Source organism: Bombina bombina, chromosome 6 (assembly GCF_027579735.1).
Source record: "Bombina bombina isolate aBomBom1 chromosome 6, aBomBom1.pri, whole genome shotgun sequence".
Taxonomy (NCBI): domain Eukaryota; kingdom Metazoa; phylum Chordata; class Amphibia; order Anura; family Bombinatoridae; genus Bombina; species Bombina bombina.
This window is the reverse complement of record NC_069504.1, coordinates 688,496,370-688,512,842: the sequence shown is the minus strand read 5'-3', so window position 1 is coordinate 688,512,842 and position 16,473 is coordinate 688,496,370.

Genomic DNA, 16,473 nt, shown 5'->3' with positions numbered 1-16,473 from the left:
AGCTTAGATTTAGATGACACATCAGCTGACCAGGACTTAAGCCATAACGCTCTTCGCGCTAAAATGGCAAAACCTGAATTCTTTGCCGCTAACTTAGCAAGATGAAAAGCGGCGTCTATAATAAAAGAATTAGCCAACTTAAGGGCCTTAATTCTGTCCAAAATATCATCTAGTGGGGTCTCCATCTGAAGAGCCTCTTCTAGAGCCTCAAACCAAAAAGCAGCTTCAGTGGTTACCGGAAAAATGCATGCTATAGGTTGAAGAAGAAAACCCTGATGAAAAGCCAGAGTAGAAATAGCTCCCTCCACCTTAGGGACCGTATGCCATGAGTCCTTTATGGTGTCAGAAATGGGGATCATATTCTTAAAACCAGGAGGGGGAGCGAACGGAATACCTGGTCTATCCCACTCCTTAGTAACAATGTCTGAAATCCTCTTAGGGACCGGAAAAACATCAGTGTAAACAGGAACCTCTAAATATTTGTCCATTTTACACAATTTCTCTGGAACGACAATAGGGTCACAATCATCCAGAGTAGCTAAAACCTCCCTGAGCAATAAACGGAGGTGCTCTAGCTTAAATTTAAATGCCGTCATATCTGAATCTGTCTGAGGGAACATCTTTGCTGAATCAGAGATCTCTCCCTCAGACAGCAAATCCCTCATCCCTATCTCAGAACATTGTGAGGGAATATCGGATACGGCTACTAAAGCATCAGAAGGCTCAGCATTTGTTCTTAACCCAGAGCTACTGCGCTTCCCTTGCAACCCTGGCAGTTTAGATAAAACCTCTTTGTGAGGGTAGTATTCATAACTGAAGCCATATCTTGCAAGGTGAAAGAATTAGACGCACTAGAAGTACTTGGCGTCGCTTGTGCGGGCGTAACTGGTTGTGACACTTGGGGAGAACTAGATGGCGAAACCTGATTTATTTCTGTCTGAGAAAAATTTAATGCCAAATTCTTATAAGTCAAAATAAGCTGTTTGCAATTTATAGACATATCAGTACAATTGGGACACAACAGATATTTGAAATAAGAAAGAAGGCGCCACCATAGTGCAAGATCAGTGGTATAAACAAACTTCAAATGCGCAAGTATAGCTGGTACTTACAAGCTCCCAGACACTTGAGAAGTGTCACAAACGCCTTCTGGAACCTTAAGAGTCGTCCAGCTGACTCCCACTCTCGCAGTTAATGGATCCACTCTTAGGGGCATACGGATAAATACCGAATGTATTGCTCTCCCCACAGGATAACAGACGTAGATGTGGTCTTGGCTCTTAGCAGGCTTTGAACTGTGATAAAGGTGGCCTAACCCGGTAGGCAAATTAGCACAGTGGTGCAGGTGTAAATCACACACTTTGTATAAGAACTTCAAAGTGGAATAAAAACTGTTAAAACTGTTGTGGGAACAACGTCTTAGTAAAATTAAAAATGCTTTATTTTACAACACAACGTTTCTCGGTCTTAGGTGACCGTTTCATCAGGTGTATAATGACATAGTAAAACCACAAACTTTTATCACCGTTTTCAGCGTCTACTATTGCCCATTGCGCATGCGTGGAGGTGTGTCCGAGAACTGTGTCGCCCATTGGCTAATCACAAGGGGGTGTGTTTGGGGCTGTGTGTGTGTCATTATGATAGCGGTTAATACCGCGCCTCCAGCAGTTAGATGCTGTGTGATCCCGTATATCTTACATACAGTCATTTGATATTATATACCCCATGGGTAATTTAATGATGGCTCAGTAACCGGATACAAGTCCACGCTGTGATACTATATGGAAATACATGATAACATATAAATCTAGAGACAATCTCGGCGTGGGGAGAGCAATACATTCGGTATTTATCCGTAAGCCCCTAAGAGTGGATCATTAACTGCGAGAGTGGGAGTCAGCTGGACGACTCTTAAGGTTCCAGAAGGCGTTTGTGACACTTCTCAAGTGTCTGGGAGCTTGTAAGTACCAGCTATACTTGCGCATTTGAAGTTTGTTTATACCACTGATCTTGCACTATGGTGGCGCCTTCTTTCTTATTTCAAATATCTGCAGATTCTTTCCTTTTGGGACACCAACAAAAGTCTTGAAGAAGTTGCAAGCCACCCTTTTTACGGTTATTGAGAATATATCAAACTGTAATATCATTGTTACCATTGGAGAACATCTATATTCTACTATCAGCTAAGTCACTGAGTACTTCTTGATATTACTAGTTGGTTTTGGACTTTTATTCACTTTGTCATCCACTGTGATTTCCACTGGAATTTTTATTGATAGGTCCTGATATCTACTTAATTATTTTATATATTTTTTTCTACATATGTTTTGGCGCACTGTTCATTATTTGTTATACAATTGGGACACAATCTTAGAGGGGGTTCCACAATGGCTTCTAAACAAATTGAACTATGTGTTTCCTCAGTGTCAAACATGTTTAACAGGCTAGTAATGAAGCAAGCAAGCTTGGAAAACACTTTATTTAATGAAAAAAACACAACTTGCAAAAACGGTACTGTACCTTTAAGAGAAAAAAAAGGCATACACAAACTGCAAAACAGGTTAAAATTGCTTCAAAAATGCAGAAATTTTAACAGTACACCCACTAAGAAGGATTGCACCACAAGTAACAAAGCAATAGACCCCCAAATGAAAAAAACGGATTGATAAGTGTCTAAAACCGGTTAAAACCCCCTAAAGCACCTTGCCACAGCTCTGCTGTGGCCCTACCTGCCCTTAGGAAGCCATAATATGGGGTTTAAAGCTTCAATTAGTCCCTCAGAAGACTCTCAGGACCTCAGGAGAAGTTGATTGCTGCTTGTAAATGTAGGCCCCACCCACCTCACTCGATGTTGCTGGGGCCTACACAAAACTAACAAACCCTGCCTGAAAGCCATGTGGGTTATAAACAACCCCACGAACCCTCAAGCAAATGTCCCATAAAACAGAAAACGTTACTCCCAGACACAAAAACCTTTGTCCCAAATTCACATAAACTGAGTGCCCACAAAAAATTAACCCTTTATGCAAGCTAGTAAAAACCTCTGCTAACACTAGGATTACTGCTTACCCTTCCCCTAATGGGGACACTGTCAGCCTTTCTGAGTTAACACAGTCTCTGCAGAAAATATGACTGAACATACCTAATTGCTGTATAGCAAGAAACTGTTCCTCACACTGAAGTTTTCCTGTACTCCTCAGCTTCTGTGGGAACAGCAGTGGACCTTAGTTACAAATGCTAAGATCATCATGCTCCAGGCAGAAATCTTCATCTATCTCCTGCCTGAGAGTAAATAGTACAACACCGGTACCATTTAAAAATAACAAACACTTGATTGAAGATAAAATAAAACTAACAGTTTAACACCTCTTCTCTTTACCCTTCCTGCTTAGAGCCAGCAAAGAGAATGACTGGGGGGTGGAGTTAAGGGGGGGTGATCTCTTTGCTACTTCCTGTCAGGAAGGACAATATCCCACAAGTTAGGATGAATCCGTGGACTCGGTACATCTTGCAAAAGAAATACTGTTTTTATCATCAAGTAGATGTAAATCATACCATGCAGTATTTGTTGGAGACAGAATAATAGTGGGACATTTGTACATAATCTCATTTGCTATGTATTGGATGTCCAATGTGGCATCTCATTTATTGACCTTATCTGTATCTATCCGGAACAACTATGTATCTCACTATGTGATCATCTGTGTCTTTTGTTCTGTTGTCCTCCTTTGCAATACTTTTGAATAAAAATATATTTAAAAACAAAAAACAAAAAAAAACAAACAGAATCACTAATTTGGAAAAAGGATCACCCCCTCCTAAAATTACTTGTAAATGCAATCAGGTGTAGCTAATCACCTTCTCAACGGCACACACAAAGCCATTTGAACTTCAACTGTGATCAGCTGTGGGCATATTCATTAGCTCAGCATGAAAAGAGGATAATATTGTGGACAGCCACAAGTCAGGAGATGGATACAAGAAAATATCAAAGGCTTTATCAATGCCTAGAAGCACAGTGAAGTCTATTATTAAGAAGTGGAAGGTATTTAGTACATCACAGACCCTCTCTAGATCAGGACGTCACTCCAAACTAGATGAAAGAGCCAGGAGGAAACTGGTCAGAGAGGCTACCAAGAGGACCACAGCAACTCTGAAGCAGGAATTTATGACAAAGTAGTCATTGTGTGCATGTGACAACAATATCACAAATTCTCCACAAATGTGACTTGTATGGAAGGGTTGCAAGAAAAAAGCCACTCCTCAAGAAAGGCCACATGCAGTTATGACTGAGCTTTGCCATAACACACCTAGGAGATTCTGAGGCCACATGGGAAAAAGACTAAAATTGAATTATTTGGCCTCAACACCAAATGATGTGTCTGGAGGAAATTCAATACAGCTCACCTTCCAAATAACACCATACCTACAGTAAAGCATGGAGGTGGTAATATCCGGTTATATGGGTGTTTCTCTGCAGCAGGCACTTGGGCACTTGTCAGGATAGAAGGAATAATGTATGGGGGAAAATACCGTCAAATTCTTGAGAAAAATCTGCTGCCCTCTGCCAGGAAGTTGTCAATGGGAAAAAGGTTTACGTTCCAACATGACAATGACCTAACGCATACAGCAAAAATGAACACACAGTGGTTGAAGGAGAAAAGGGTAAATGTCCTTGCAGAGCCCAAACTTTAACCCCATTTAATATCTGTGGCATGACTTGAAGACTGCAGTCCACAAATGGTCACCATCAAATGTAACGGAACTGGAGCAGTTCTGCAAAGAATAGTGGGCAAATATTGCACAATCTAGATGTGCAAAGTTAGTTGAGACATATCCCAACATACTAAAGGCTGTAATTAAAGCAAAAGGTGGTTCAACAGAATACTGACACAAAGGAGTGATCCTTTTTCCAACACAGTGATTCTGTTTATGAATTGTCTTTTTTTTTTACATCTGGATAAATAAAAAATGTGCCCCTCTTTGCATTGGTCAGCAATGTTGCCGATTGTTGGCGGCGTGGGAGGGATACGAGGGATTCAAGTGGGTGGCCCATCGCTGGAGCAGCTCTGCCCATCTATGATCAAGTTCCGGCGGGAGCGCGCAAGGTGGCCGGGGCGTGCACAAGCTACATATTAAGGTGTATTGTAAGTGAAGGAGCCGGAGGGAGAGGAAGGGGGGAATCACTGTTATGAAATGGATTTGGGAGGGTATTGAGGGTGGGCAGCTACACTACAGAAAAATGTGGTACTATATATATATATTTCTTTCATGTAATTAGCAAGAGTCCATGAGCTAGTGACGTATGGGATATACATTCCTACCAGGAGGGGCAAAGTTTCCCAAACCTCAAAATGCCTACAAATACACCCCTCATCACACCCACAAATCAGTTTTACAAACTTTGCCTCCTGTGGAGGTGGTGAAGTAAGTTTGTGCTAGATTCTTCGTTGATATGTGCTCCACAGCAGGTTGGAGCCCGGTTTTCCTCTCAGCGTGCAGTGAATGTCAGAGGGATGTGAAGAGAGTATTGCCTATTTGAATTCAATGATATCCTTCTACGGGGTCTATTTCATAGGTTCTCTGTTATCGGTCGTAGAGATTCATCTCTTACCTCCCTTTTCAGATCGACGATATACTCTTATATATACCATTACCTCTACTGATTCTCGTTTCAGTACTGGTTTGGCTTTCTACTACATGTAGATGAGTGTCCTGGGGTAAGTAAGTCTTATTTTCTGTGACACTCTAAGCTATGGTTGGGCACTTTTATATAAAGTTCTAAATATATGTGTTTAAACATTTATTTGCCTTGATTCAGGATGTTCAACGTTCCTTATTTCAGACAGTCAGTTTCATATTTGGGATAATGCATATGAATAAATCATTTTTTTCTTACCTTAAAATTTGACTTTTTTCCTGTGGGCTGTTAGGCTCGGGGGAGCTGAAAATGCTTCATTTTATTGCGTCATTCTTGGCGCAAATTTTTTTTTGTCATTTCTGGCGTCATACGTGTCGCCGGAAGTTGCGTCATTTTTTTGACATTTAGGCGCCAAATAATGTGGGCGGCTTTTTTGGCACTTAAAAATTCAAGCTTCATTGTTGTCTCCACAATATTTAAGTCTCATTATTTATTGCTTCTGGTTGCTAGAAGCTTGTTCATTGTCATTTTTTTCCCATTCCTGAAACTGTCATTTAAGGAATTTGATCATTTTTGCTTTATATGTTGTTTTTTTCTATTACATATTGCAAGATGTCTCAGATTGTCCCTGAATCAGAAGCCACTTCTGGAAAAACGCTTAACTGAGTTTCAGTTCTACCAAAGCTAAGTTCATTTATTTTAAATGTTATAAATGTTTATCTTTAGCTATGGTTTATAATAAGGTATTATGATATACTTTTACATGCAGAATCCATTAGTGTTTATGCTTTATATATTTCCATTCTTACATTTTATGTACAAGAAATATTTAGAAGATTTATAAGAAATATTTTCTGATTCTATTTTAAAGGCTTTGTCTGACTTTGTGCCTTCTAATAAAATTTTTAGGTCTTTTTCACTTCTTTTTTAATTATTGAAGTTTCAAATGACCAACAACATACTGATTTATCCTTCTCTGATGATGTTTTTCTCTATCAGAAATTTTCTTCATCAGATATTGACACTAACAAATCTACTTTTTTATTATTTTTCTATTATTAAAGTACATTTGTTCTTTGTTGAAAAGGTGTTGATTATTTTGGATATTAAGGTAACTAGTTCTTTAAGACTAGCTGACACTATTTCTGCCTATTTATTTCTTCTGTGTTTTCAGAGGTTTTCTTTCCAATTCCCCATTCTAGGGAATGGAATAGGCTGAGAATTTTCTTTTATTCCTTTTTCAAAGGTTTTAAACTATATTCTTTGCCAGCAGTTAAATTCAATTTGGAGGGTTCTCCAATTTATTGGGGCTATCTCTACTTCTACTAATTATGCTATTGTTTCTATAGCAAAATAGTTTTATTTTCCTTTAGATAGTTGTATCTTATTTATGGAAAATTATTTAGTTTCAGGTACTTTTCTTGGTCCTGTAATTTATTTGGATATTGCAATTGCTTCATTTTTTCTGTTTACTTTAAGACCAAGTATCAGATTATGATTTATTTTAGCATTGTTAAAGGACAACATTTACTAGACTAGGTGCTGTTGCATTTGTCTTGTTGTTTTGCATTTATTGTTTATGCAAGTCCACTGTATTGACTGGTCCTTTAAACTGGACTATCATGCTAATAATTCCATTTGTGTCTTCATTTTATTGAATATTTTCGCAAATGAGGGTTAATCTATGTCTTTAGCTATTTTAGCTAGAAGAATTTTGTTCTAAGATAATCAATTATTTGTTTTCATAATTGGATTCAATTCTTAACTGTTACTCTGGGCTTCAAGATTGAGTTCTAAGACTAAAACTTTAAGCTTATACTAGTTTAATTGTTCTTATTAAGGAACGAATTCCTGAGTTCATTCCCAAGTAACATGTTTGTAATTGGGGTTCGAAATCAGCTCCCTAATATTGCGATGTACGTGCCGTATTCCAGCTTGGCTGGTAAGGGGCAGGTTAAGACTTCTTTGAAAATTATTTGGTTCTATTTTGTCCAAATTTCTTTGAGTTTATTCCAGTAAGGCTAACACTTTCTTTAAGTGTGTTTCTGTCCTATATATTTTGGGTTCTGTTGAAGCATGGCTGGGCACCCATGGGGTTCAAGCGCTGCTCAGACCTGGAATCTTCTGGGGTATTTCTTCCAGTTCCTTTTTTAGGAACCGGGTTTGGAATTTTATTCAAACTATTTTGCCTTTTTATGGTCATTGATAGCATTATTTGTTTTCATTAGATACAATAAATGCATATTTTCATTTTTCTGTTTTCATTCAGATTATATTCTAAGGATGCGGAATCTCATATGATTCACTTGCTCTTCAGGACATAGTTAGAGGATCTTTTTTTCGAAAGCTCTTGATTCCTCACACAAGGGTCACCTTTTTTTTTAGGTTTCCAGAAAGTTTGTGTCACTGTCTTTGTCTCTATCAGACAAGGGATAATTCTATTGGGTTCCGTCTGTCGGTACCTTTAGTCTCTATTATTTCCTTCAGTTGCTATATATGCATAGAAGTTTTAGGTCTTATGGCCTTGGCATTGGATTCAATTCCCTTTGCTCATTTTCACTAGAAAGAACCTTTCCAGTCTTTTATGAGTGTTGTTTCTTCTAGAATATGGTTGGAGGATCAATTTACCAATCAGTTCATTGATTCCTCAGACAAGGGTAACCTTTTTAGGTTTCCTGATAGATTCAGTGTCCTTGACTCTGTCTCTGACGGACAAGAGACGTCTGAAATTGGTTTCAGCTTGTCGAAACCTTCAGTCTCAATTTTTTCCCTTCGGTAGCCTTATGCATGGAAATTCTAGGTCTTATGACTGCTGCATTGGACGCGGTTCCCTTTGCTTGTTTTCACATGCGACCTCTTCAGCTCTGTATGCTGAACCAGTGGTGCAGGGATTATACAAAGATATCTCAATATCTTTAAAACCGATTGTTCGACACTTTCTGACGTGGTGGACAGACCACCATCGTTTAATTCAGGGGGCTTCTTTTGTTCTTCCAACCTGGACTGAGATTTCAACAGATGCAAGTCTGACAGGTTGGGGAGCTGTTTGGGGGTCTCTGACAGCACAAGGGGTTTGGGAATCTCAGGAGGTGAGATTACCAATCAATATTTTGGAACTCCGTGCAATTTTCAGAGCTCTTCAGTCATGGCCTCTTCTAAAGAGAGAGTCGTTCATTTGTTTTCAGACGGACAATGTCACAACTGTGGCATATGTCAATCATCAAGGAGGGACTCACAGTCCTCTGGCTATGAAAGAAGTATCTCGAATTCTGGGTTGGGCGGAATCCAGCTCCTGTCTAATTTCTGCCGTTCATATCCCAGGTATAAACAATTGGGAAGCGGATTATCTCAGTCACCAAACGTTACATCCGGGCGAATGGTCTCTTCACCCAGAGGTATTTCTTCAGATTGTTCAAATGTGGGGACTTCCAGAAATAGATCTGATGGCTTCTCATCTAAACAAGAAGCTTCCCAGGTATCTGTCCAGATCCAGGGATCCTCAGGCGGAGGCAGTGGATGCATTGTCACTTCCTTTCCACCTCTAGTTCTTCTTCCAAGAGTAATTTCCAAGATTCTAAGGGGTGCTCGTCTGTTCTGCTGGTGGCTCCAGCATGGCCTCACAGGTTTTGGTATGCGGATCTTGTCCGGATGGCCACTTGCCAACCGTGGACTCTTCCGTTAAGACCAGACCTTCTATCACAAGGTCCTTTTTTCCATCAGGATCTCAAATCCTTTAATTTGAAGGTATAGAGATTGATCGCTTGATTCTCAGTCATAGAGGTTTCTCTGACTCTCTGATTAATACTATGTTACAGGCTCGTAAATCTGTATCTAGGAAGATATATTATCGAGTCTGGAAGGTTTACATTTCTTGGTGTTTTTCTCATCATTTTTTCTTGGCATTCTTTTAGAATTCCTAGAATTTTATCAGTTTCTTCAGGATGGTTTGGATAAGGTTTGCCTGCAAGTTCCTTGAAGGACAAATCTCTGCTCTTTCTGTTCTTTTTCACAGAAAGATTACTAGTCTTCCTGTTATTCATTGTTTTGTACAAGCTTTGGTTCGTATAAAACCTGTTATTAAGTCAATTTCTCCTCCTTGGAGTTTGAATTTGGTTCTGGGGGCTCTTCAAGCTCCTCCGTTTGAACCTATGCATTCGCTGGACATTAAATTACTTTCTTGGAAAGTTTTGTTTCTTTTGGCCATCTCTTCTGCTAGAAGAGTTTCTGAATTATCTGTTCTTTCTTGTGAGTCTCCTTTTCTGATTTTTCATCAGGATAAGGCGGTGTTGCGAACTTCTTTTAAATTCTTACCTAAGGTTGTGAATTCTAACAACATTAGTAGAGAAATTGTGGTTCCTTCATTATGTCCTAATCCTAAGAATTCTAAGGAGAGATCATTGCATTCTTTGGATGTAGTTAGAGCTTTGAAATATTATGTTGAAGCTACTAAGAATTTCCGAAAGACTTCTAGTCTATTTGTTATCTTTTCCGGTTCTAGGAAAGGTCAGAAGGCCTCTGCCATTTCTTTGGCATCTTGGTTGAAATCTTTAATTCATCATGCTTATGTTGAGTTGGGTCAAACTCCGCCTCTAAGGATTACAGCTCATTCTACTAGGTCAGTTTCTACTTCCTGGGCGTTTAGGAATGAAGCTTCGGTTGATCAGATTTGCAAAGCAGCAACTTGGTCTTCTTTGCATACTTCTACTAAATTCTACCATTTTGATGTGTTTTCTTCTTCTGAAGCAGTTTTTGGTAGAAAAGTTCTTCAGGCAGCAGTTTCAGTTTGATTCTTCTGCTTATAATTTAGTTTTTTTTCATTATAAGATTTAAACTTTATTTTGGGTGTGGATTATTTTCAGCGGAATTGGCTGTCTTTATTTTATCCCTCCCTCTCTAGTGACTCTTGCGTGGAAGATCCACATCTTGGGTATTCATTATCCCATACGTCACTAGCTCATGGACTCTTGCTAATTACATGAAAGAAAACATAATTTATGTAAGAACTTACCTGATAAATTCATTTCTTTCATATTAGCAATAGTCCATGAGGCCCACCCTTTTTGTGGTGGTTATGATTTTTTTGTATAAAGCACAATTATTCCAATTCCTTATTTTTTTATGCTTTCGCACTTTTGTCTTATCACCCCACTTCTTGGCTATGCGTTAAACTGATTTGTGGGTGTGGTGAGGGGTGTATTTGTAGGCATTTTGAGGTTTGGGAAACTTTGCCCCTCCTGGTAGGAATGTATATCCCATACGTCACTAGCTCATGGACTCTTGCTAAATGAAAGAAATGAATTTATCAGGTAAGTTCTTACATAAATTATGTTATATATATATATATATATATATATATATATATAAATATAAAATATATATATATATATATATATATATATATATATATATAAAAATCCTTTTATTTTAGTACTGGCAGACTTTTTTTTTTTACATTTTTTTTATTTGATCACATTTAGCGGCGAAATGGTGGCATGAAATATACGAAAATGAACCTAGACCAATACTTTGGGTTGTCTACTACACTAAAGCTAAAGCTAAAATGAACCCTACACGTTCCATACAAGCTACATAATTAACCCCTTCACTGGTGGGCCCTCTCTCTCTCTCTCTCTCTCTCTCTCCCGGGTCCTCGCGGCAAGAGTTTGTCTGAACTGCGCATGACGGCTTCAGACAAACTCTTGTCTTTTATTATATAGGATGATGAAAATAATAGTATCTTTAGAAAGTCAATTTAATGGTGAGAAAAACTGTATATAATGTGTGGGTACAGTAAATGAGTAAGAGGAAAATTACAGCTAAACACAAACACTGCAGAAATGTAAAAATAGCCCTGGTCCTTAACGGTAAGAAAATGTAAAAGTGCTGTGGTCACTAAGGGGTTAAGGGAATACAAGAGTGCAGGCTACCCCAGACGACTAAATCTGAATATTAGTTTGTGGTTGGTTAACAAGGATTCTTTTGTTCTGAGGGACATGGACATTAGTGAAAATACACATAAAACAATATACTTATTTGACAAAATAAAGCTGCAGTTTTCATTGCAAAATTATCCTTATATAAGAAGGTTTATAATCATGTAGTTTACAATTTGTGTTTATTGTCCCTTTAAGCTAAATAATCTACCTGACCTACCTGATAATGATATTCTAGCTACTTGGGATGTCTCTAGTCTATACACTATTGAATTCATGCAATCCACCAGCACTTATAGGTATAAAAAGTTAATCTTTTATTGAAGATCAAGTTAAAATAAGCAACGTTTCGTGACCATATGTCACTTAATCATGCTCTCTGTTACATACTAACAAGTTGTTCCTTTTAAACATTTGATTTCTCACGCCAAACTGATACTGACAGTGTGATCCCGGCGCGATCTGCTGGTATATTTTCTAATTACATCTCATAACATTTTTTGAAAGGCAACCTATGTAACAATATAAAAACAAATATCACTGATTATGAGCATTTTTAAAGCAGCAATACATACAATTTACTACCAGGCTTTATAAAGTGTTATCACACATTAATAAATTGAAACAGATATAACTAACATTTCACTGGTATAATGATGGATTACATAGAAGGGGGGGGGGGAAGAAATTACAAAAAGCATGATAGGTCAAAATCCCTATTTAACCCCTTTGGTGCCTTGGATTCCATTTTATGAATCTACCACATTTCCCTTTGTTTGAGCAACTGCTTTCGGTCTGACCCATTCCTAGGTACCTGTACCTGTTCTATCACCTGCGAGCGTAATTGGCTAATGCCGTGCCCTTTCTCTAAAAAATGTTTTGCTAGGGGAGCCTCAACATTTTTCCTCCTGATGTTGCTGCGATGTTGAGTGAGGCGATCCCTGATTTTTTGGGTAGTTTCCCCCAGATAGATAAGGGAACACGGACATTTAATGAGGTAGATGAGTGTTTTTATCTGTCTCTTTTACATATAGATCAAATTTCAATGAAATTTGATCTATATGTAAAAGAGACAGATAAAAATACTCTGTTGAAATATGACAGCTTTCATCCGAGGAGACTTGTGGATTCCTTGCCTAAGAGTCAGCTGCTCCGGGTGCAAAGAAAAGTGAGTGACGAAAGGGAAAGAACAGATAGACTGGAACAAATGAAGCACAAGTTTCTTTCTAGAGGGTATCCTTCCAAACTCATTGAAAGCAAGTTAGAAGAGGTAAGACATCCTAAACCAAAAAAAGACAACAAAGACACAAAAGATAGGATAGTATTCGTATCCCAACATAACCCTTACAGTGATAAGATTAGCAAGATTATTAGAAAGAATTGGCACATTCTAAGAAATTGCAACCCAGGTATACCACAACTGCAAGACCCACCTCTCATGGCCTATAGGCGGGTACAAAATATAGGGGACCATTTGGTGAGGTCAGATGTTGGCCCCAGTAGAGAATGTAGACAAACACACATAGGCAGCAAAAAGAAAGGGAGTTATCCCTGCCTGGGTTGCATGTCTTGCAGTTCCATCATTAAGGGTCCACACTTCTTTCACCCACAGAGTGGGAAAAAATTCACAATTGAAGGTTTCTTCACATGCGAGAGCACATATGTCATCTACCTCATTAAATGTCCGTGATCCCTTATCTATCTGGGGGAAACTACCCAAAAAATCAGGGATCGCCTCACTCAACATCGCAGCAACATCAGGAGGAAAAATGTTGAGGCTCCCCTAAGAAAACATTTTTTAGAGAAAGGGCACGGCATTAGCCAATTATGCTGGCAGGTGATAGAACAGGTACAGGTACCTAGGAATGGGTCAGACCGAGAGCAGTTGCTCAAACAAAGGGAAATGTGGTGGATTCATAAAATGGAATCCAAGGCACCAAAGGGGTTAAATAGGGATTTTGACCTATCATGCTTTTTGTAATTTCTTCCCCCCCCTTCTATGTAATCCATCATTATACCAGTGAAATGTTAGTTATATCTGTTTCAATTTATTAATGTGTGATAACACTTTATAAAGCCCAGTAGTAAATTGTATGTATTGCTGCCTTAAAAATGCTCATAATCAGTGATATTTGTTTTTATATTGTTACATAGATTTGAATTGCCATTCAAAAAATGTTATGAGATGTAATTAGAAAATATACCAGCAGATGGCGCCGGGAGCACACTGTCAGTATCAGTTTGGCGCGAGAAATCAAATGTTTGAAAGGAACAACTTGTTAGTATGTAACAGAGAGCATGATTAAGTGACATATGGTCACGAAACGTTGCTTATTTTAACTTGATCTTCAATAAAAGATGAACTTGTTATACCTATAAGTGCTGGTGGAATGCATGAATTCAATAGTTACATAGAGGAGTTGCAGTTTTTCCTCACCACCGTGCACATTCAGTGGTGCTGTGTTCATTAATGGTATTGGATTATCTAGTCTATACACTGTAATCCCTCATCAGGGAGACACAGATTAATTTGTTTATGGAATTATTAGAGTTGTTTTTAACTCATAATTATTTTTCCTTTGATGGTAGCTTCTTTCTACAGCTACAGGGGAACTTGATGGGATAATGTAGCTCAGTGATGTGCAGTGACGTCAGAGGCTGGTGAGGCAGTGGCTAGGATACGCCTTCATTCTTTAGATATCCTTTGTTGAAGAAATAGCAATGCACATGGGTGAGCCAATCACATGAGGTATCTATGTGCAGCCACCAATCAGCAGCTACTGAGCATATTTAGATATTTTTCAACAAAGGATATCAAAAGAATGAAGAAAATTAGATAATAGATGTAAATTGGAAAGTTATTTAAAATTGCATGCTCTTTCTAAATCATGAAAGAAAACATATGGGTTTCATGTCCCTTTAAATGGTGTCTTGTAAAACTGGTCAACTTAGTAAACATCTGATTTTAGTCTAAAGGATTGTAACAAACTCTTGCCAGAGAGCAAAATGCTGATTATGAGATCTAGAAATCCAGGCCAATTAAAATATATGTTTAAAACATACTTTTTACTTTAATGCTGCAAATTATGCTTATAGATTCCTTCATTATTCAGTAAATATAAAAATGTCTTGATCAAGTGGCGGCTGGTGAAATTTAAAGATGGTGGGGCGCTTGACCCCACCCCTTTAAATAAAGCCACACCATCAGATGGCACTACCAATACATTAATTAAATAAATAAAAGGTAGACAGAAACACAGAAAAGCACTCGGGGGAGAGGGAGAGAGACACAGAGGGTTAGAGAGAAAGAGAGACACAATCACACACAGAGGGTTAGAGAGAGAAAGAAAGAGACGCAATCACACACAGAGGGTTAGAGAGAGAGAGAGAGAGAGAGAGAGAAAGAGAGAGACACACAATCACACACAGAGGGTGAGAGAGAGAGAGAGAGAGAGAGAGAGAAAGAGAGACACAATCACAGAGGGTTAGAGAGAAAGAGAGAGACGCACAATCACACACAGAGGGTTAGAGAGACACAATCACACACAGAGGGTTAGAGAGAGAGAGACACAATCATACACAGAGGGTGAGAGAGAGAAAGAGAGACACAATCACACACAGAGGGTTAGAGAGGGAGAAAGAGAGACACAATCACACAGAGGGTTAGAGAAAGAGAGACACAATCACACACAGAGGGTTAGAGAGAGAGAGAAAGAGAGAGAGACACAATCACACACAGAGGGTTAGAGAAAGAGAGACACAATCACACACAGAGGGTTAGAGAGAGAGAGACACAATCACACACAGAGGGTTAGAGAGATAGAGACACAATCATACACAGAGGGTGAGAGAGAGAGAGAGAGAGAGAGAGATAAAATCACACACAGAGGGTTAGAGAGAGAGACACAATCACACACAGAGGGTTAGAGAGAGAGAAAGAGAGACACAATCACACACAGAGGGTTAGAGAGAGAGAGAAAGAGAGACACAATCACACACAAAGGGTTAGAGAAAGAGAGACACAATCACACACAGAGGGTGAGAGAGAGAGAGAGAAAGAGAGACACAATCACACACAGAGGGTTAGAGAGAGAGAGAGAGAGACACAATCACACACAGAGGGTTAGAGAGAGAGAGACACACAATCACACACGAAGGGTGAGAGACACAATCACACACAGAAGGTTAGAGAGCGAGAAAGAGAGACACAATCACACACAGAGGGTTAGAGAGCGAGAAAGAGAGAGAGAGACACAATCACACACAGAGGGTTAGAGAGAGAGAGACACAATCATACACAGAGGGTGAGAGAGAGAAAGAGAGACACAATCACACACAGAGGGTTAGAGAGGGAGAAAGAGAGACACAATCACACAGAGGGTTAGAGAAAGAGAGACACAATCACACACAGAGGGTTAGAGAGAGAGAGAAAGAGAGAGAGACACAATCACACACAGAGGGTTAGAGAAAGAGAGACACAATCACACACAGAGGGTTAGAGAGAGAGAGACACAATCACACACAGAGGGTTAGAGAGATAGAGACACAATCATACACAGAGGGTGAGAGAGAGAGAGAGAGAGAGAGAGATAAAATCACACACAGAGGGTTAGAGAGAGAGACACAATCACACACAGAGGGTTAGAGAGAGAGAAAGAGAGACACAATCACACACAGAGGGTTAGAGAGAGAGAGAGAGAGAAAGAGAGACACAATCACACACAAAGGGTTAGAGAAAGAGAGACACAATCACACACAGAGGGTGAGAGAGAGAGAGAGAAAGAGAGACACAATCACACACAGAGGGTTAGAGAGAGAGAGAGAGACACAATCACACACAGAGGGTTAGAGAGAGAGAGAGACACAATCACACACGAAGGGTGAGAGACACAATCACAC